The 24,103-nt window shown below is 33.6% G+C and overlaps 1 long non-coding RNA gene across 1 annotated transcript in view; it reads left to right on the top strand.

Annotated features, from left to right (window-relative positions):
- The window catches only part of LOC141579358 (uncharacterized), a 173,772-nt gene that overhangs the window by 72,696 nt on the left and 76,973 nt on the right, over window positions 1–24,103 (top strand). The window lies entirely within an intron of this gene.

The following is a 24,103-nucleotide window of genomic DNA, read 5'->3' on the forward strand; positions in this document are numbered from 1 at the left end:
TGCTACCTCCTAATTTCTAGCCTTTGTATCATTTATCATTTGAGTGATTTCCACTATTTCTTTTTTTTTCCTTAAAGCCTACAGCTCCCTGTATTCCGAGGCAGTCTCCCATTCAAGTCCTAACCAGGCCCAACCCTGCTTAGCTTCCAAGATAAGACAAGATCGAGTGCATTCAGGGGATGGTGGTAAACTCCACTATTTCCTTTCTAAATTGACTGATTTAAGGTGTTCCTTAAATCCCTTTTCCCACTGAATAAAAAATGTTGTTTCAAAAAAATGTATTATGGGATATCATTCCTCTTTTTTTTTTTTTTTTTTTGTGGTTCACATGACTTTATGGATAGAGGCTTTAAGCCAGAACACAGTGACTTACTGGGCGTTTTATGACATGGACCTGACCAAAGATTTCAACTTTCCCACTCTTCTGTGCTACGTTTCAGCTACTTTGACACTGTTTATTTCTCAGATGGGACTTCTGCTTTGGAGTGTCCTTTCCTTTGTCCACTTAGTTAATGCTTCCTTCTACAAGGTGCTGCTGTCACACCATATCCAAGGATGACTTCAAGGCTATCCCCTTAACAACCACAGGCTGTTGCTGAAGTGGTCTCCTCTTCGGTCTCTTAGCACTCTGTAGTACGCACGTAAGGTACTTACGCAGATGTATGTATCCTTCGCCAGACTGAATACTAAAGGGACATTCATGATATAATGGAATAAAAACCCTCAAATGTTGTTTGTCTTTCTTTTGGTACATAAATGTTTGCAAAGGCTATTTAATTTAATGTTGGATATCATGATTAGCATTTTCATAAAATCAGACCTTTTATAGTATGACATTTATAACATTTTGCCAATAGATAATAAAACTTCAGTTTATAATAGCTTGACTTACCCTACCATCTGGGAAATAATTGGGCCATAACCCAACTTTCACCTAAACTTACCTGAATTGAGGCTGAGATAGAGAGCTTCCTTTTACAGAATTCTTATAGTGATGCATCATTATGTAAATATTAAATAAAGGGTTATGATGAAAGAATGTTTATAGTTTCTAATTTAGTCTGTAAATTAGGTCATATCTAAACAGGTAGATCACTGCCCTAAAATCCAAAAATTGAAAAATAAATTAAAAACATTCTACTTCGATGGGTGAAAAAAAAATTAAGTTAAAGCTATAGCTAACAGTTAATCTGATATGGTTACCAACTATCACACTAACCATTTTTTTTTAATTGCAGCAAATGTGTTACAGAATCTAATTTCTTTGTATTACTTTGATTCAGACATTGCTTTTATTAAGAGAGCAGTCCTCCGTGGTTCCTGAGTGGTGTCCTTGTACATCCTTGCTGGTGTATCAAACAATTTTCAAGTATCTCCTGATAATGAGAAATTTTGCTAGCTCATCACACAGACACTTAAAGGTCAAGGAAACCATGTGTGACTACTAGGCAACTCCCCGCCCCACCTCGGGCACAGACTGGCTTTTGTGCTGCTTGTGACAAAAAGTGCTGAGCCCTTGAACCTGGCTCCTCTGCTGTGGCCCAACCCCTCTGGTGTAGAGAGACTCTCTATCTTGGTCTTCCCTCCCCTTGGGACTCTGGCTCAGAAAAGCCTGCATTACCATACTCATGTTCCTGCTGTTTGTTGTGTTGTGGGTAACAAACTGTTTTGCTGGCTTCCGTGAGGTTTAGCACTGTAAAGTAGTGGTAAGCTTACCTGCTTCCCTCTTAAGGTCATCTTGCTGCTTTTCCTTATCTTCTTAGGTTGGGGTTGTCCCCCTGCCAGATGTCCTGTCTTTCCCATTAATTGTTTTTCATGTTCAAAGGTAACTGTAGTCTCAGTGTATGATATTTTCTCTACTGATGTAACAGAAGAAACTACTGTATACGACACAGAACATAAGGACTACCGTAAACAATACTTGGATTGCAGATGCCAATTTGCAGAGCCCTTTAAAAGTGGATTCATGACATATGGGCTAATGTATGCAAACATGTCCTGTTTTAAATTTTTACAATCTTTGGTTCTTCATAACTTGAAATTATGCTTCATTATGTTGTTCAGATATCTGTTCAGTATAGTCATTGATGTGATTACTTGTGATTTTTATCTATTTGAGCCAAAATAATCATTTTGATGTAAGTATGAGAGTTGGAACTCAGTCAAATAAGCTTATATATTTTTCTTGAAATAACTTGAGTTTTTTTAGATATCGGTTAATCCTATAAGAGACTTTGTTTCCACCGTTTTTCTTAATCTTGTGTTTCTGTTTCTTTGATGTCTATAAAGCAGCATTTCTGTAGCTGTACCACTCAAGTGTTTATGATCAAATACATTTTTATCGCAGGACTTCTTCAGGCTTTTCTATTAGTCAATTCACACTAAAAATTTAAAAGTGAGAAACATAGTGTGTTCTTGGTTTACTACGAAACCCATGCTTTCCACCTCCTGCAGAAAAAAGGTAAATAGTGACGCTTTGCAAATTATTTTTCCAAAAGAATTGTGTGACACACCTCCTTGGCAATCCATATTGAAAATTTATAATTGCAAACAGTTTGTATCCCAGAGTTTTGTGTGTTATTGTGGATTGGTGGAAGGATGAGTTTCTTAGGTTGTGCACATTTGACAACGTAATTTTTTTGATGCCATCTTCAGTTATAACTTTCCTAAATGACGGAATGAAAGATTGATGAAATACCCTGTAGACCTCAACATTAGCACTGATTTTCTTTATCAAGTCCCAAACATGTCTTGTCATGAAATAATCACAACTTTATTATTATTGTTATTAATTTAATGCATTTATTATTAACATAAATATATAGAAATGTTCAACTGAAGGAATTTTACAGATGTTCAATTAAAGATACTGTACCAATGCTCAATTAAAGAGATTATCTATATCTGTAGGTGGGTAACAGATTCAGAGGATTTAGTAATTGCACAGAGTAACTAAGAGAACCCTAGGTTCAAGCTCGGACTCTCTGATAACAAAACGTAAATTATAGTCGATACACCATGCCACCTTTTAGAAAAATAATGCATGTGTTTTGATTAACTACAGATAATTATGATATCAGAAAATGAATTATAAATTGGCAGGAACTGTAGAGTTAACAAACTTTTCATATAAACTTTCAGTTGTGAAATTCTATTATTAATATGACACTAAGCACACATAGTAGGAGAGATGAGACCCAGGCTGCAGCCAGGATTCTAAAAAGCACACAAGTGGTCTGTACATATTATTCCTTTGAGGTTTATTCAGTTTACGGCCTGAATGCTTTTCTGCATTTTAATTTCTATTTTGCTGTCATTATAAGCCAATATAATAAGAAATAATTCTGGAGAGTTAAATTTGAGCAATTAAGCAATTCAGCAGGTCTGGAGCCCCCACCAAATAATTATGAAACATGTCTCAGTATGATCCATAGACATTTCTTGTTTGCGTTTTCATCGTGAGTGGCCTAAGACACATAGATGGCATCTTGGTATGTGAGGGAATTTGTGCTTCCGGGAGCAGACCAAGCTGCCTTCTCTGTCTTGCAGCCACTATTTCTTATTTTTATCCTATTCATACTGTTTGTGATCTTTAGCATCTGCAAGGGAAGGTGTTCCTGAGGTCACTTGAGCTTGGCAAAGTAAATAAACATTGTCAAGGAAGCAGTATTGAGAATATTTTAAATGAACATGTTTAAAAATGAGCCATACTGGAAACCTTTGTGATACTGGTTTTGGGAAGACAAAATCAAAACCCAGTTTAAAGTCCAGCTTACTCCTCATGGTGATACTGTATATAATTACAGGCTGTAAGGGATTTGATTTATCCTTTTGTAAACCTGTTTCAGTGCAGAAGTGACTTACTCTGATTTTCCTATAGAGAGAAAGTATTATAAGCATATTAATTTGAAATTAAGCCAGAAAACAAGATCTATATCTGAAAAATGGGATTCACAGTTTTTGGGAAAAATAACAAAGAAGGTTTTAATGAGAAAATATTACTTATCCTAAACAGAACTATGTTAGTAAAATACTTAAACCATGTAATTTATAACACTTTGATAATATTAAAATATGATGAATGAGAGAAACTTAATAATCTTTGGGATATTTAGAGATTTTCTAATTAGATAAAACAAGCAATTAAATTTATTTATAAAGGCATCTTGGGAAGGATAGATAAATTATTTCATCTTTTGTAGATTTCACTGCACCATCCAGATTTGATTTTGTCAATTTTACTCTCCAATTAAGTTCAGAAATGGCCAGAATATGTTGTTACTTATAAACATCATTTATTCATTTTTTTAAATTTGGCAGTGAATTATTAAGCATCTACTGTTTCTGCTGTTCTGTGTTCAAGGCACTGGGTCTGTAAAAGGCAATAAAACACAGCCCATTCTGTCAAATATTTCAAGCAAGAAAAAATTCAGTTAGCTTCTCTGTTAATTACACCCTTTCTTTGCTGGAAAACTTGAAGTTTTGTGCCTCTAGTAATTGCCTATTAAAAGCAGGACTTCAGAGTCTTCATATATTTTGTCAATGTTTGTGATTGTGTATGGAGGAGTATGTTATGTATTGTTACATAATGGAAATGCGTAAACGTAGATTCGATTAAGCCTGAAGCAGGGCTGAATCATTCTAATTGGGTGGAACAGTTTATTCCCAGTGATGAATTATAGTATATTAAAAATAATGAACTTCTGTTATATCCTTAATGCATCTAAGCTAGAGCTTCATGAACAGCTTCAGATAATTTGGGGGAAAGTTTGACAGTATATGTCACTTAAAAATGGTAGCACTTTGTGAGTTACCTACCAGTATGTTTCATTTGCTCTAAGTTTTCTGTCAGTGGATATTTTTTTCCCTACTCTTCTTGACAAACAATGTAAAGTTTAGCTCTTGCCTGCATTTTACTGTGGAAGCCCGGCACACTAAAGTATTGGATTGTTCACCTGTGGTCCTCTTATATGATATCTAATCTTGAGCTGTTCTAAGATTTCCGCTTACTGTGTGTAGACGGGCAGGTGGGGTTAAGCAAAGGAAAAGAAAAGTTAGCAAAATGAGAGAAAATGTTTCTCGATGACACTAGAGCACTAAAGGGTCAGTTCTATTTATAAAAGAGGATTAGTATTAGCTCACTGAACATTTACAATTCAGATGACAAGAAGATACTTTTAAGAGCTGATTTACTATTCTCAGGCCAGTGCTCATGCCAAGTGAGCTAAAGTAACTTCACCAGCTGAGCTAGTGAAAGTACTTAATATACTCCTCTAAGATCTCCGTAAGAGTGGCTTTTTGGCTGCAACAAGAGGGCCTGCAGCTGTCAGCTCTCCCCACTGTCACCAGTAGATATCACTGCAGTCAATTAGAACAACTACAGAGGATTTCAGACAGAGACACATGCATCTTTTCGTTCTTACATAGGCAGCTGCCCAGAGGTCACTAATCCATGACTGGAGGGAGGAAGTCTTGGCAGTGATGTGACTCATGCATTGACTGAACAGCTATAATCATCTGTCCAAATGTCTTAGGGAGATCAGAGATCAGACTGATCTCTCAACACAGTGAAATGAGTTTGCCTTTTAAAATGCATGTGATAGAGCTTAGTATATTTAAACAAGTTAACCCTGCTCACTATGGCAACTTTCTTGTAATTTGAAAATGGTCATAAGAAAGATAAGGAAAGGAAAGGAACATATTGAGTGTTTGCATTGTAACTATTTCCTAAAATAGTAATAACAGTAAGCTTGGTAATGGATTTCCTCTTTTCAGTGTTCTTCGGTAATAAGGAACATTTGGAGAAAACTTTATAAATATAAATATAAATAATTGTATGATTATGTTATTGCAATTTAAAGATTTTGGCAGATATACAATCTATTCATTTTGGTTAAATAATTAATTTAAATTGCATAGCAAAATGTTTCAATAGTTGTTTAGATTTGTTTTAGATTCTGCACTTTTAGAAGATGCGGTGGTGGGAGCAGAGAATAAGGAAGTTTTCTATTCCTGAAGTTATCTAAGTTTCATTAGGATGTCGTCAGACATACATAGAAAGCAAGGGAGTATTTCAGAAAGTGATATGGAATTAACATTGAGTGATATAAAATTGATGAAATTAATGTCACAGTTTTAGCCAACCCTTAATTCATTTCTGATTGTAAGATGCTATATAGTTGCTGTCAAAAGTAATTAATTCTAGCACAGGCTTTTGGAGAAAAAGTTTTATTCTAAGTTATATAGAGATGTTTACACCACAGCACAAAAAGAAAACCACGTCCATGAAATTTATAAAGTAGGTGACTTATTACTTAAGTTGTGGGAATCATGATTTTCTGTGGGTATCTGTGTAATACACAAGGAAATGGAGTCTTAGTGCCCAAGTTATACTTTGGTTGAAATAATTCTCTTACTTGGATTTATGGAAATAATTTTTACAGAGTGCATGTATCACTAATTCTAGGGGAAAAAGATAAAATTTAGCATTTGCCTTAATTACTTCATATTTTATTTGAAAACTCATTAGCTTATGAACTTATGTATTAGGTTGTTTTTTTCTGTATGCTTTATATGTATATTTCAAATTTTAGATGACTTCACATCCCAAATGGTCACAAGATGGTGCAGCAACTCCAACCGTTATGTTTCTCTTTGCTGAATGAACGTTCAAAGCAAACAGGGAGGAGGAGGAAGGTCTTCTTCTCACTCACGCTGTTCTTTTTTTCACCAGAGAGAGAGAAAATCGTTCCTCTTCCTGCTCCATCTCTCTGTACAAAAAGCTCAGATGGTGGGAGTGATTTCCTGGTAGGGAAGAAAGAGGAGAAACCAATTTTACTGGTTAAGGACAATGCCATGCTCACTATACTGATAACCAGAGACAACATTTAAAAAAACTTCTTATATAAATAAGGGTGGAGCCACTGTATTTGCCTTATGTGTGTGCTGGTGACCCTGGAAACGGGGGATACAGGAATGTCAGCTTTCCAACGTTTGTAGTCAGTGAACAGTTGGAAAATCACAAAGAAAAGAAAGTGGCTTCCTTGCTGTAGAAGATTATTGCATTCGAATACTTTGGTGGCACACTCTATCAGTTTGACACCTGTTTAGAAAATGTGTGTCATAATTTTAAGTAATTGGTATTTATAGAGTAAAAATTTGTACCAATAATAAACAGAGTTGATAGGGCTTGTTTTTCAATTCTTTAGTTTTGTGCAATTCTCAGAAAAATAATGAAGCTATGAAATATGAATAAGAACAGAACTTAGGTAAGAAAATAAGACACGCATTTTAAACAGGTCTGGGCCTGACTTATGGCTGATGAGTCAAAAGTATTATATGGTAAGAAGGGGGAAAGTTCTGTCCTCTCAGATACTTTTCTTCCCCTTAAGACTAGGGAAAATAGAATTGGGGCTGGTATTTAGTGCCATGAAAAATCCATGCTATTTTCTTTCTATTTTGCGATTTTCTATTTGACATACTGAAAAGGAAAACTGAGATAGCAAAGGAAGAGGCTTGTTTGAGGAAAAATTGAAACTAAATCCTAGAGCTTTGCAAAAGGACATGCTACTTGAACGATTTGCATTTAACTCTTACCAGATTCAAAGCTCTGTATAAATAAAAATTCAATGAATGGAATATTTTGGGGGAAAAAAAGTTACTTTTCGGTCTAATTTGTTTCTAGTAAATGCAAAAGGATTTTAGGAGAGTAAGAGCTCTCCGATAAGTATCGCTCTCAAAGTATAGTGCATGCTTTTATATTGTACTTAATCTTGAATGTCTACATTGAATTCCCATAATATCCTGAATTTTTAAGGCAAGTGTTTTCTTGCATAACCATATATTTCAATATTGTTTTTAAGTTGGATTGTTTTCGGGAAGACTGCTATCATCTATCTGCTGATTTATTCACTAAATAAGGTGTTTGAAGAAGCACCTGGCAAAGCATCATGTGCAAATAAGCCCACAACATATGCATCTGTGAGTGATGGTGATGATGATGGCAGGTTATAACCAATCCTCTCTATTGTCCCTTTTTCCCTTGGAAAATACTGTCTTTACTAAATCATTGAAAAAGTCTTATGCATTATTATAAGTGAAATAATAGCACATAATTCACAAAGTTAAGGTAGCCTGCTTAGATAGCATAGAATTTTAAGTTTATAAATAAAATTGAAATGACTAATACATCTCACTGACTAATGAAGCATTTTGAAAAGCACTTGATAATCTCAATACGATGTAGATATATATTGCCTAATCTATGAAGGGAGAAAGGAACAAAAATAAAGTGTTCCAGGAAATGGTTCCTATACATATTATATGGGAACTGAGTCTATTGAATTTTATTACCTTTTGTTTTCCATTTCAATTAAAAATTTTTTCCAGCACATTTTCTAACCGATACTCTTAAAATCTTTGTCTTTTTATTCTTTAAAAATATTTATTGAGTACCAACCATACGCTGGAATTTTTCTTTTTAGTGCTGGAGATAACCCAGTTCATAGTTATTTCTCCTAACATCTCATCCAAAGAAATTGTATTCTTTTTATGGTACTGACTTAGTCATTTCCTATAATTCTCAGTACACTATCTTGCCTTATTATATGTTTGTTGTATATTCTCTGATGCAGAAACTGGACTTGCAGCCCAAAGCAAGTATAGTTTCTAGAAAAAGCTTTTTCAGAAAAAGCATTTCAACAGCTTTTCGATGAAAAAATGTATTACTTCAAATCATCTTTTTGTGTGTGAAACCCCATCAAATATCTGCTCTGTCTGCACAGAATACTAGTATTTGACTGCACATGAAAGGTGCACACACACACCCCCATGGACAAATAGAATCAGATTTTCAGGAAAGTACTCCCACTTTTCAATTTTCCCCTTACCATTAGGATAGAATTAAACAGTCTTTGAGCTTTGTTGACCCTGGTGTAGAAGATGAAGCCCTTGGTGGGCTTAAGATCATTGGTACTAGGATATGAATTGCCTTTTATAATGACCTTAGAACATCTTTTAATCCTGATTTCCCTTTGAGGGTTTTAATGCTTACCTTGCGATCTCATTAGTGAAAAAATATGTATGTGTAGGTGACAGTCCTTGTAAAATAAAATCTTAAAAAACGGTAACAATTTTGTTTCTCTAAATTTCTGTATTATAGATACAAACTCCAGTTAGGTATTTTTGTTCTTTAAGAAAGCATTTTATTTCTTTAAAGTTATTCATTACATATAATACATATGGACACAGGTTGTTTTCATATCTTGACTGCCGTAAATAATGCTGCCAGGAACATGAGAATGCAGATATCTTTTCAAGTTAGTGTTTTTGTTTTCTTTGGATAAATACCCAGAAGTGGAATTGCTGGATCATATGGTAGTTCTGTTTTCAGTTATTTTTGAGGAACCTCCATACTGTTTTCCTTGGTGGCTGCACAATTCCCAGATTCACCAGCAGTGCACAAGGGTTCCTTTCTCTCCTACATCCTCATCAACACTTGTTATTTCCACTCTTTTTGATAACAGCCATTCTAAAAGGCATGAGGTAATACCTCATTGTGGTTTTGATTTTTATTTCCCTGATGATTAATGATGTAGAGCATCTTTTCATGTGCCTACTGACCATTATTACGACTTCTTGGAAAAAAATGTCTATTCAGATCTTCTGCCCATTTTTTAATTGGATTGTTTCTTTTTTTGCTATTGAGTTTATGAGTTCTTTATATGCTTTGGATATTAGCTTCTTATCAGATATATAATTTGAAAATATTTTCTACCATTCATCAGGATACTTTTTTGTTTTGTTGATGATTTCCTTTGCTGTGCAGAAGTTTTTTAGTCTGATGTAGTCCCACTTGTTTATTTTTGCTTTTCTTGCTTTTGTTTTTGATGTCAGATTCAAAAACTCATCACCGAGACCTATGTCAAGGAGCTAACTGGCTATATATTCTTCTAGGAGTTTTATGCTTTCAAGTCTTATGTTCAAGTCTTTAATCCATCTTGAGATAATTTTTGTCTATAGTGTAAGACAGTGGCCCAGTTTCATTCTTTTGCTTATGATTGTCCGTGCTGGTGGGTCCCATAGGATTACAATCAACAGAGAAAGAGTTCTTAAGCAGCTACCACTCCCAGGGCACAGAAACATGCAACAGACACAGGGGCTTGGTCTTACTGTGAAGGAGACCTATTAGCTAATCATCATGCCTGTGGCCTGAAAGGCAGACTTGTAATTAGCCATGCATCTAGGGGCTGACTGTAATCCTTGCCAGAGACCTTAGGGGGCAGGTGCTGTCATACTTACTCATATCTGCCACACTCTAGAGAGCCAGTGTCTGCTGGAGGGGAGCTTTAAATGGTCCGGTGCTCGTTTTGGAGGGCTGACATCCAAAGGACACCCCTTGACCAGCCTGGTGGCCAGAGGGTCTTGCATCCCTGGATCCCATGGGACTATGTTAACTGGAGAGATAATTCTTGGCAGGCTACCACCCTTAGGGCTCCATGCAGACAGCAGACTGAGGCACACCTCCCAGTCTTCTGTAAAGGAGGCCTCTTTGCTTGTCCTGGAGCTGTGATCTGAGGGGCAGGCTTTAGGTTTGGCGCACAATTAGTGGCTTGTGGAGCTGCTTTTACAGATCATGGGCTGTGGACACCGTCTTGGTGCTCTCCTTCCACCTTGTTTCAGCTTACTAGTATCTCCCAGAAAGGGGCTCATACACTTCATCTGGAGGCCCAATTTTTGTGATTGCCTTTCAGGGGACACCTCCCGATTGGCTCTGGTGGCCAGTGGGCTTACTTTTGTGGCCCCTCAGGACTGAGTACTTTTGCATATTTTTTTTTCATTGAAGTATAGTCAGTTTACAATGTGTCAATTTCTGGTGTACAGCACGGTGTTTCAGTTGTACATATACAAACATATATTCCTTTTCATATTCTTTTTCATTATAGATTACTACAAGATATTGAAATATAATTCCCTGTGCTATACAGGATAAACTTATTGTTTATCTATTTTATGTACAATAGTTATTATCTGCAAATCTCGAACTCCCAGATCATCATTCTGAGTGAGGTAACTCAGAAAAAGAAAGAAAAATACCTTATAATATCATTTATATGCAGAATCTTAAAAAAAAGACACAAAAGAACTTATTTTCAAAATAGAAACAGACTCACAGACATAGAAAATGAACTTGTGGTTACTAGAAGGGCAAGGAGGTAGAAAGGGATAAACTGGGAGTTGGAGATTTTCTTTTGCATACTTTTAAGAGCTGTTTCCTGAGGGTCTGGCTTCCAGTTCGCTGAATCTAGGTGCTGAGAATCTCACCTCTGGGACACTAGCAGCTCAACTACTAGGAGATAAAAATATAGTCAGCTGCTTGGACAAGTGTGAGAGCCAACCAAGGGCTGGTGCAGGGCTGATCCTCAAAGGTTCACCTACATGAGGCTTATCTGCTATGCAGAAACTAACATAAAAAGTCAAGTAAAATTAAAAATAAAAAAAGGAGAGAGAGAAATACGTTCCAATTGAAAGAACAAGATAAAGTAAAGCCTCAGGAAAAAAACTGTAATAAAATGGAGATAAGTGATTTACCTGATAAAGAGTTCAAAGTAATGGTCATAAAGATGCTTAATGAACTAGGGAGAAGGATGAGTGAACACTGAATTTTTAATTGCGGCTGACATTATTGTAACTAGAAAAATGAAAGAAAGTTATCACAATAAAGGCTCATGCATTTTGAGCACTAATTATATGGCAGACATTGTTCTAAATACCTTATACGTAATTCATCTAATCCTCACAATAACCTTACAGCATGAGTGTTATAATTATTTCCATTTTTACAAACGAGGACCCTAAAGCACTAAGTTGAGTGTTATGCTAGAATTAATGAACTTAAAAGTATTTGAACTGAATTTTGAACCTAGCTAGTGTGATTCCAAAGATCTGTTAATAAACTGCAAAGAACTATATCATGAAAAGGGGTTTGAGTCTCAAAAGTTTTTGATAAGTATTACTGTTTTCTCCGTATCTCCATTTCCAAGTGAAGAGTGACTATTCAGGTGGGGGAACTGAGGCTGTAAGAATTCAGGGGCTTGCTTACCTTAAGTCCACATAGCTAGTTGCCTTCAAATAGAGAACATGAATTCAAAGAGTTGGACTCTATATATTATGTGCTTTAAAAATGGCACCTTTAGCTATTATCCGAAACAAAAAAGGCAATCAATTCTGAAAACATTTGTTTACAGAGACTTAGTTATGGATGTAACTGTCTTTTGTGGCCCAGGTCTTTCACAGAAAAATTTGATATGTGTTTCTCAAAAATTATATTCCTTTAGTGATGCATGTTTCCTGAGTAAAAGCTAACACAGGTAAAAAATATCAGGTCTTTAGAATCAGAACAAACTAGGTCAATTTTTATTTTATCCACTGTGTGACTACAACCAAACTACTTAACCATTCTGATCCAAGTACAGATACATAGATAATTATTACTTGATCAGTTTCCAGGCACAGTGCCAGGCTTGTTGGATTTCTGTGTCTCAGAAGGTCTTGTTTGTCTGTAGTACCCAGGGACCACCCTTTACCTATTTTGTAATTCTGTTTAAGTTCTGTTTGGTTATGATTTTTAGGGTGCATTGATTCATTACTTGTACATTCTTTAAATGTAAATCAAGTACAATAATGTAAATAAACTTAACATTACTGAACTGTACACCTAAAACTGGCTAAGATGATAAATTATGCTATGTATATTTTACCACAAATAAAAATAGAAAAAGAAAAACATACAAATTAAAATTTATTAAATGTTTCTATAACTTAAATCTACATGAATACAATCTTGACTATATTCACATTGCAGTATTTACAATACTCACATTAATTATGATTGTGTATCTGTGTTCCACAATATTTAATTTAGTAAATAACAGATAGAATATATCTCTAAGTAAGCAAATGACTTAATTTTTATCATTATTAAGAAAATTGAGATCATTTATATCAATTAACATTTCCTGCAACACCATAGTTTTCCCAAAGTATAGTATGATCGTAGAATTTGTTGTCATTACTAAGACAGTTTTGAAAGTGAGTGGGAGTATGGGGAACGATCAGACCAAGGCAACAATCATAAGCTGTAACTACCGTGGGCAGACCTGAACATAGAGTCACCTTCTACATGCAGAGAGTGAAACAGAAGCCCACACTGTTTAAGTGCTAAATCAAAGAAAGTAAAAAATGAAATAAAATTAGCATTTATTTTATTTGAATTTCCAACTTACTAAATTTTATTACCTCTGTTCTTTTCCAAAGCAATCATTTTTAATATAAGACTTGTAAATTGTGAATTGGTTTCCATATTAAAACTTTGCCATTTAGCAATATAGGTATGCAAATAAAAATATAAATATAACATGATAATTATAAAAATACTTTGTATGTCTATTATGTTATCAGAAGTATTATAAGCTGTACTTCTTTCGAAGGACTAAAATTCATGATGATTAAAATAATCCTTTCCTTGTAATTAGAAATTGTACAACAGACTACTTAGCTCTCTTGGATTTGCCTTTTGAAACTATAAAAACTATACAATTAATATTTCAAATGAAACTCTTAAATATTTTAAAAAGTGTATCAAATGAAACTTGAATATTTTTTCAGCCTAACCCAAATTTGTGTTGCATTATAAGATTTAATGGTGGTATTAATTTGTCACGATCAGTTGATTTGCAGAGCAGTGTAGTTATTTTTTAGGAGTCTGTATATAATTTACTTCTAGTCGAAATGCCAGAAGGACATTCTAATGAAGTTTTTAATCTAAAAATGATACAACATAAAATATCTAAAGAAGTCTCATCAAAATTAGTAAAGAATTATTAAGGCACATAATTCTGAAGAGAAACAGCTAATGTTTGACTGTCAGTCACTGCTATAAACCATGTATAGCTCAAAGTCCATCAACTGATGAATAGACAAAATTAGTGAAATAACTAGATTATGCTAATGTTGATATTAGTATTATGGTTTAACTTTTCAAGGTTGACATATTGACATTCCAACACATTTTAAAAATTACATACTTACGTGATTTTAGGGAATTCAAATTTTAATAGATATTATTAACTGTTTAATTTATAAAAAGTAAAAAGAAGCACTATATATTTTTTGGTTTAAAAACCAGAATTAAATGTACTAACATTTCTTAATGACAGTAACAGCCAGTACTTTACTATCACACTGAAATCATTAATTAATCAATTACTGAATGAGTGACTAGTTTATTTTAATATATAATCACAAAGTCTTGGTGTATATATAATCAAAGTGTATCACAATAATGTAAAATGCAGAAATCATTCAACATATTCTTAAATTGTTTCTTCAGTTAAAACTAAACCTACATGTAATGGTCAATAAATTTGAAGAAAAATGATTTATTACTGTAATTACTGATTCTTTTGTATAAAGATAGATTTTACCAGGTATTGTTTTAGGCTCCAGGGTTCAGTCCTATTCTATTGTGTATTATGATTTATAGGCAAAAACTTCTATGATAAAAACTTCTATAAATAGTAAGATTTTGGGGGTTGAAAAAATGAGTAAATATTTTGGAAGGGGGGTCTTGAAGACCAGATTATAATGAGGAAAGGAAATGTGCCATTAAAATATACGGAATGAAAGAATTTAGGGCCGTGGAAACATGAGTGTAAATGCCATGAGGCCAGAGTAAACATTGAGGAGGAAACAGGAAGGAAACAGAGGAAACAGGAAGACCAGAGGGAGAATTCCCACTGTTCCAGGTTCAGGAGTAGGTTGACTTGTGACCTTGGCTAGTCATTTCATGTCACTGAACTGCTGTTTCCTTAACTGCACAGCAGAGACATAAATCTGCCTTAACTACTTCAGGGTTTTGAAGTGGTAATGTTTGTCAGAGTATATTGAAAATTGTAAACGGCTGCAAATGTGTAAGTTATTGTTTTCGAACTGCTTTATTATATGATGTAACTCAAACAGTCTGGCCCCTGTGCCTGGTAGATGTTGCACTGAGTAGAGATGATAACTTGGTGAGGTGAGTAGGAGTGAAAATGACTTAATTTAGTCCATAGTTTAAAAGATATTTTCACAAGGTAACCATTTCGACTCCTCATGATTTTCTTTTCTAAGTTTCAGCTTATCAGTAAAAGGGAGTAATAAAGCCTAATTAATAGGTTTTTGAAAAAAATTAGTTGAGATACTGCATAACAGAGTGCCTTGGATATACTTATACCAAATAACTTTCATTGCTGTAATTGTCGATTTACTATAGTTCTGATCATGAGATGTACCAAAATATAATATATAATCTCATATAAATTTACATGTAAAGTTCTTAATCATTGATGGAGAACATATATACTATAAAGCAACCATATGCAGCAAAGAGAATAAACACACAAACTGTATTTGGAAGTCATTAAGAGAGTTTTGGAATAGCAGAGGCACTGAACTCATAACAGTCACATTTTTAGGAATGTTTTAAGAATGTTTTGATTAACCAAAGTAATTAAATACACACATCAGTGGCTTTTAATTTAAAAAGACAATCATGTTATTTCATAGACCTCTTGAGTCGTAACAAGGATGGTGATTTCATTTGTCCAATAATATTGTCTGAAATGAAATATTTTAACAGTTAGAAGCATAGGGTGTGCTTCTGCAAAGGGTACAAAAACATGGAATTATATAATTTGGTGAATGTCTGTTTAGCAGCTAATCTGTATTAAGGTCTGTGGATCCAGTGGTGAAACAAAATTTCTTCCGCCATCAATATCACCTTCTAATCTGGGAACAATTGCCACAGACACATAGTTATGATGTAATGTAGTAAGGTAAGTGAAATTAGGATATACAGAAATCCGATTGTGGAGTGAGACTAATTAAGGAAAGCTTTTTGAATGAGGGAACTCAAGGTGAGACCTTAAGGTCTAGGATCTAGTCAGTCAAAACCAGGATTTGAATGTTATAAGCAGAGGAGAATCTACGAGCAAAAACATTACTAAGAGATATGAAGAAATGTTTGGAGATGATGCATATGTTCACTTTCTTGATTACGGTGATGTTTCCTTATGTTTGTACAAGTATCAGTACTTACCAAACAGTGTATGTTAATTATGTGCAATTTATTACATACCAATTATACTCAATAAAGCTGTAAAAGCATTTAAAGAGATCGAACAATGACTGGGAAGTGAGAATGTAGGTTAGTAGTAGAGGGCCAGTCTTTTAATATCCATTTTTTAATTCTAATTGAATTTTTTATTAAAATGGGATCTCTCACATATGTGCCAGCCACAGCCTACCTTGCAAGATAACTTAAGAAAATTTTGGAAGAGTAGATAATCCCCATAGCCTTTTCACATTTCTGAAATGTACACAAAGACTCAAAAATTCTAATTTAATATTTTAACTTTAATTTTGAAATAATTTTAGATTCACAAGAGCACTGAAGATAATATAGAGAATTCTTGTATACTTTTAATTCAGTTTCTCTTAATATTAACATCTTGTGTAACCAGGGCACATTTGTCAGAACTAAGAGATTGGCATTGGTATATTATTAACTAAACTGTAGACTTTATGTGGATTTCACCAGTTTTTCCACTAATACAAATTTTTTCTTATTCCATGATTCAATTCAGGGCCTACATAATTATGTTCAGTTTTCTCTTTTCTTTAAGACACTTCCAATCTGTAATGGTTTCTCAGTTTTTCTTGTCTTTCATGACTTGGAAATTAAAGATTGCTAGTCAGGAGTTCTGTAGAATTTTGTAGAACGCCCTACAGCTTTGGTTGTCTTACAATTTTCTTATTCAACTAAGGTGGTGAATTTGGGGGAAGACTACCACAGGGGTGAATTGTCCTTTACATCATATCCAAGGGAACACTGTATTATTGTAGCTTTCTACTTGTGATGTTAATCTTGATCACTTGAATGAGGTGATATCTGCCAGGTTTCTATACTGTAAGTCCTCCCCTTATTTGTAATTAATAAATATTATGGAGAGTTAACATTGACACTATGTCAGTAGTCTGCTTTGCCTGAACCTTACAGCCACTTATTTTACCATTCATCAGTGCATCTTGCAAATGACTGTCTTGCTCTAATAGTGATTTTCTATTTCCTCATTCATTCCACATTTCTAAATTGGAGAGTTGTCCTTCTCACCCATGTATTTATTTTTTCAATCAGTTATTTATATCAGTATATGAACTCATGGATATTTATTTTATTCTTTACTCTGAAACCAATACTAACATCATTTACTTTGCTTTTCAAATTGTTTGAGCTTCGCACCTGGGGGCACTTTCCATCTGTTTCTTGTGTGCTCCTTTTGACGTGCTACCATCTTGTTGTTGTTAGCACTTCTTTATCATCTCACACAAGTTGCTCCAGACTCATCTTCCCCAGTCTTGGAAGAAATGTCAACTATTTTCCCAAGGATCCTTTGTTCATTGTATTGGAGAGTGTCCAGAAATTGTGATTCTGGTGCTAGATACACTCTTTTTTTTTATTTTTTTATTTTTAATAGTAACTTTTTTTTTAACATTTTTTATTGATTTATAATCATTTTACAATGTTGTGTCAAATTCCAGTGTTCAGCACCATTTTTCAGTTATTCATGGACATATACACACTCATTGTCACATTTTTTTCTCTGTGAGTTATCATAACATTTTGTGTATATTTCCCTGTGCTATACAGTGTAGTCTATTCTACAATTTTGAAATCCCAGTCTATCCCTTCCCACCCTCCACCCCCCTGGTAACCACAAGTCTGTATTCTCTGTCTGTGAGTCTATTTCTGTCCTTTATTTACGCTTTGTTTTTGTTTGTTTGTTTTTGTTTTTGTTTTTTAGATTCCACATATGAGCAATCTCATATGGTATTTTTCTTTCTCTTTCTGGCTTACTTCACTTAGAATGACATTCTCCAGGAGCATCCATGTTGCTGCAAATGGCATTATGTTGTCGGTTTTTATGGCTGAGTAGTATTCCATTGTATAAATATACTAGATACACTCTTTATTATTGGGGCGTCATCACTTCTGGGCCTACTCAGTAGACAGAGCTAGGAAGCATGTGTACATGTACTAACCCATGTATACATAGATTTCCACATTTATTTCTGTACCAATCTGCATGTGTGTGCATATATAAAATATATAATATACAATACATATCACATACGCAAGAATAATATGTGATACACACACACAGAACTTGAGTTCGAGCTGATATTTGGCTACAGTGCAGCACCATAGGGTTCATTCTGTCAGTCCCCTTTCCTTTTTTTGAAACTTGTTTCTCCAACAGTAAGAAAATTTGCTCTTATTGTCTACAGTGTATTTACTTATTTCTGCAACCCTAATATACATGTAGTTTCAGAATTGCTGACTCAAAGCCCTACATGAAAGAAATTTACTACCTAGTGTGCAGTGTTGTTATACAGTTCTCTTTGTCTTTATCTTTGCACTGTCCATTCAGAACACTGTTTTCCAAAGTACAGACATCAGCTTTTTTACTCACTTCCTTCAATTTGGTTATATCATTTATTTTTAATATGATTGAATTCATTCTTATATAGTTTGCATTCCATTGTGGGATCCCCGATACCACGGCTTCTGTTGTTGTCAATTTTAAATGTGCGTGTAGGAAAATTCACTGTCGGTAGAGTTCTATGGGTTTTGACAAAAGCATAGTCATGTATCTACCACAAGTACAATACAAAACAATTCTATCATCCCCAAATGCTGCCCCTTTGTTGATAGCCTCTCCCTCTACCCCTCTTCCTGACAATCATTGATCTATTTCCTACTCCTGTTGCTTTGCTTATTCCAGAATGTCGTATAAATGAAATCATACAATATGTAGCCTTCGGGAGCTGACTTCTTTCACTTCACAAAATGCACTTACGATTTATTCACCTTGTTGCATAAATCAATAGTTTATTCTTCTTGTATTGCTGAGTAGCATTCAATAGTATGAATGTTATCCAGTTTGTTTATCCATTCATCTGTTGAAGGATATTTGGGTTGTCTCCAGGTTTTGCTTGTTATAAATAAAGCTGGTATAAACTTTTGTGTACAGATTTTGTGTCAACATAAGTTTCTAATTCACACAAGAGGCTCCTAAAAATGGAATTGCTGAGTCATATGGTAAGTATTCATTTCATTTTTTGCCAGTTCTTTTTTTTTCTCCAACTCTTTCTAATTGAAATAAAATTTACGTAAAATAGTATGTATCATATGAAGTTCAATAAGTTTTCCAAATCAGATTTTTCATGTAACTCATACACCCAAATCAAGATTTTGAACATTTCGGTCATCCCAGAAAATTCGTCCATGTTCTCCAATCAAACTCTACCCACCACACAGAGACAAGCACTCTACTGATTTTTAGCTCTATAGATTAGATTAACTGATCTAGGATATCATCAAACAAATGAATATACAGTATGTACTCTTGTTTTGGCTTTTATATTTAACAGTATGTTTTTGATGTTGATTCATTTGTTTTATGAATTAATAAATAGTTTCTTTGATTGTTGATTACTTTTTGATAAAATAAATTTATCACAGTCTGTTTATTCATTCAATTGTTAGTGAACATTTTGTATTTTCTCCCAATTTTTTGGTTAAATGAATAAAGATAAATTAACAGTTATTGTATACATATTTTTACTTCTTTTGGGTAGCTGGAATTGTTAAGTCACAGGTAGGCTTATTTTTACTTTGTAACTGATAAATAGGATTTTATAGTATTTGAATCATTTTATACACCTACCAGTAGTATATTGGAGTTACAGTCACTACACATCCTAGTTCTGATGTCTTTTTATTTGCACTGTCCTAGTGAGTGTGACATAGAGTCTCATTATGATTTTAGTTTGCATTTTCCTGATACGTAAATGCTTTAAATACCTTTCTGTTTCTTTGTGGGACAGTCACACATCTCTTTTGGAGTGTTTCCTAGAGTGTTTACTCATTTTACAACTATAAAGTTTGCCCTTTAGTATTTATTAATAAGAATTCTTTTTATGTTTTCTATAGAAAGTTCTTTGTTAGGGATATGTATTCGGAATATTTCCTCTGCAGTTACTGGTTTTCTTTTTCATTTTCTTAATGGGCTATCTTCATGGGTAGGGTATTTTTAATGCTAATGGTGTCCAATTAATTTCTTTTTCCTCTTAGATAAGTTCAATTTGTCCTGTAAATAAAAATGTTTTACTGAGCCAGGCTTATGAACATATTCTACTAGCTTTTATTTTACAAGATTTTTAGTTTTAGCCTTTACATCTAAGATCCATTTTATAGACCTTATATTCCATTTCTAGCTCTATCCACTTCCTACTAATTTTTTCATTAATGTTAATGTTCATGCCTTACAATCATGTCATTTGCAAATAAAGAGAGTTGGATTTCTTCTTTTCCATCTTCATAAACCCTCTATCTTTTTTTTGTCATTTTACACAGGCAAGGCCTTCAAGGAACTAGCTAAAGTAACAATTGTACTTTTTTTTAGGGTATAAACATTTATATTTCACCATTAATGATGAGAAAGTCATTTTCTAGTTCTGATTTGCTGAGAGGTTTTATCCAGAAAACATATTTAATTTTGGCAGGTGGCAAGTGCTTCTTCTTCATTTAGGTAGATGATGCATTTTTTTCCTTTAATATTTTACTACGGTGATTTATATCAGTTGATCTTCAAATGTTAAACCAACCTTTTCTTCCTAGGTTTAATTCCTTTAGTCATGTTCTATTAAGTTTTTTTTATCTATCACTATATTCAATTTACTAATATTTCTTGAGAATTTTTATCTAAATCCTTGAAGGATATTGATCCAAAATTTTTAAAGTAATTTCTTTGTCAGGTTTTGACAAAAGAATTAATTGACTTAGAGAGTCTTCTCTTTAATCAGTAAGTTTGTTTAAATATTTGTAAGATTTTACTAGTAAAACTGAGCATTCTTGTTGGAACATTTTTAAATTATAAGTTCCTTTAAAAAAAGATAAAGGCATATTCAGTCTTTCTGTTTCTTCTTCAGATAGTTTTGGCAAGCTGTACATTTCAAGTAGTTGTGCATTTCTTCTAATTTCCCTCTAATTTCTTCTAATTGCCATAACCTTATTTGTAATATTTGTTACCATACACTTTATATTTATGGAATAATATGTAGTAATAATTTTTATTTCTGAAGTTGAAAATTCTTTCTTGAATAGTTTTGCTATATATCTGACAATTCCATTTTAATCATTTTAAAGAACTAACTTTGGTCACTGATTTTTTGTTTTTTTCTATTTCATTGTTTTTTGCTGTTACTTTTTTTTTCTAAACAAGTTTAATTTATACTTATATCTTCTGTAATATAATCTTCTAGCTTCTTTAATTTACTCCTGTAGTTTCTTAAGTTGAAAACTTAGCTCATAGATTTTAAACCTTTCTTTCTTTGTAATATAAGCATTTAAAGCTATACATTTCCCTCTATTCACATATTTAGTTTCATCCCTAATTTTTTTTATGTATTATACTTTAGCTCTAATTTAGCTAGAGATATTTTTTATTTTCTCTTATTATTTATTTTTCAATTAATAGGCTATTTAGGAGTATATTGGTTTTCCAGATATTTGAGGAAATAACTAGGTATCTTCTTGATTTCTAGTTTAAGTTTGTTGGGATCATAATAGATACTCTGTAGGATTTTAAGACTTTGAAATTTATTTAGTTTGTTTTATGGTCTGATATTTCTTATAATGTCTATAGTTCTATAAATATATTGTGTTATTCAGATCTTCTATGTCATTTTATTTTTTCTACCTTCCTTATCAGTTGCTGAGAAATAGATGTTAAATACTCCACTATAATTGTAGATTTATCCTTTCTTAACTTTAGTGCTGTTAATTTTGCTTTCATGAATTTTGATGCTGTATATTTAGTACATATTTAAGAATATTCAACTGGCTGTTTTGTCTTTATAAAGTGACCTTCTTTATCTCTGGTTACACTTCTTGTCCTGAAGTCTAGTTTGTCTGATGCTAATGGATCCACATTAACTTTATGAGTTTAGATTTGCATGCTTTATCTTTGTCGTAATTTGACTTTTAACCTTTCCATGTCTTTGTATTTAAAGTGCATCATTGGGAAGCATGTAGTTATATATTCCTTTTTTAAAATCTTGACAGTTACTGTCTTTTAATTGGAGTATTTAGTCTATTTACATGTAATATAATTACTATGTTTAAAATCCATCTTTTTTTTCCTACATAGTTTCTAATTGTTTTCTATGTTCTTTAATTCTTTTTTCTTCTTTTCTGCCTTTGCTAGGCTTAATTGAATAATTTTAGTTTCTAATTTTGTCATTCTTTCTATTTTAATGGTTTCTTTTTTTTAAATTATTTTTATTTGCTATACTTTTTTATTGTTTACTCTAGGAAGAATGGGAAGTTTTGCTGTAAGAACAGAAGTTACTAAGCAGTATGAGATTATAATTTAAGATTGATGTATTATAGTGAATAATGGCCCCCAAATATATTGAGGTCCAAATCATTGGAAACTGTGAATGTTACCTTACAGGGCAAAACTGACTTTAGAAATGTGACTGTACAGATCTTGTGATGGGAAGATTATCCCTGGGTTATCCCAGTGGGCCCCAAATGTAATCATAAGTGAATTTACCGGAGGGAGGCAGAGGGAGATTTGGTAACAGAACAGAAGAAGACAATGTGACCACTGAAGCAGGATCCTACCGGCCGACCCCAGAAGCTAAGAAAGGCAAGGAAACAGGTTCTCCTCTAGAACCTCCAAAGGGTACAGCCCTGTTGATGACTTGATTTCAGTCCAGTAAAACCTATTTCAGACTTACGATGTATAAAACTGTAAGAGAATAAATGTGTATTGTTTAAAGCCCCCAAATCTGTAGTAATTTGTTACAGCTGACTTAAAAACCAATTAGATAGGACCTTGTATTTGGAATGGGACCAAATATAAATGACTGTTAAGCTTTCTAGTGTTTAGCACTGTCATTTCTTACCTTGAAAGGTTATCTTAGATATTTGCTACCAATGTAAAGGTATGAAACTGTCAGAATTCATCATACACATGAGAAATACAAAGATTTGATATAGAAAGAACGTGTCCATTATATTTTATAATTATCTTTTGCTACAAAAAAGTTAATTTTAGAAGGCAAAGGTGATTTCTTATGTCAAAACAAATTATCCATTCTGTTAAACTCACTATGCCAACAATATTTATAATGTGGAATATTCATCTTTGTCATCTCTCTAACCAAATTAATCTTAACATTCTGGACTTGTAGACTGACAGAACTAGAAAAGTTCTTGGCCAGAGCCCTCAATTGAGAGAGGAAATGCAAGCCTAGAAATATTAAATTAAGCACTCTGATTCTAAGGTGGTAAAAGCTACAAATCAGAATAATTTTCTCTCAAATCCTAGAGGAGTAATTTAAAAACTTTATATCATTTAAAAATATATATTGGTATTCCTCATTTAGTTGAAAAGTCCTGTTTCAGGCAGGAAAACAACAGCCATTCCAGGATTTTGGAGAAGAAAGGACTTAACATAGGCCATTTTAGGCTCACCTAACCATTGTTGGAAGGGTTGGGTGAAGGTCAGGGAAGAAGTTCCTAAAAGTCATTGATTCACAGGACACACATGGAAGCCACAGTAAATTTCATCAATCTCACCAGGATATTGTTAGCTGTTAGAGCAGGCCACTGTCCTGCACTGTCTCTGAAGTGGTGGTGGTGGGTGTCAGTGTTCTTGGTGAGACCTTGCACTTCCATTCTTAGCTGCTGGCAGCACCAGAACATGAGAATCTCAAGGTTGACCTTCTGTGCAAGATCTGCTCCCACCTGCCCCCGAGATGATTTCTCCTTCCATGTTCTAAATCTGGCATAAGCAATGATAGTAGGTTGAATACAGATTTTTTCCTTTGAATTCTTTAAAGTTCAAGAAATTTTATTTGTGTTTATTGATGTAGCCTGTTACTAAAACATAGAGGATGGTCCTTTACAATCTATTGACTGTGCTGTTCATTT

This window comes from Camelus bactrianus, chromosome 2 (genome assembly GCF_048773025.1).
Source record: "Camelus bactrianus isolate YW-2024 breed Bactrian camel chromosome 2, ASM4877302v1, whole genome shotgun sequence".
Taxonomy (NCBI): Eukaryota; Metazoa; Chordata; class Mammalia; order Artiodactyla; family Camelidae; genus Camelus; species Camelus bactrianus.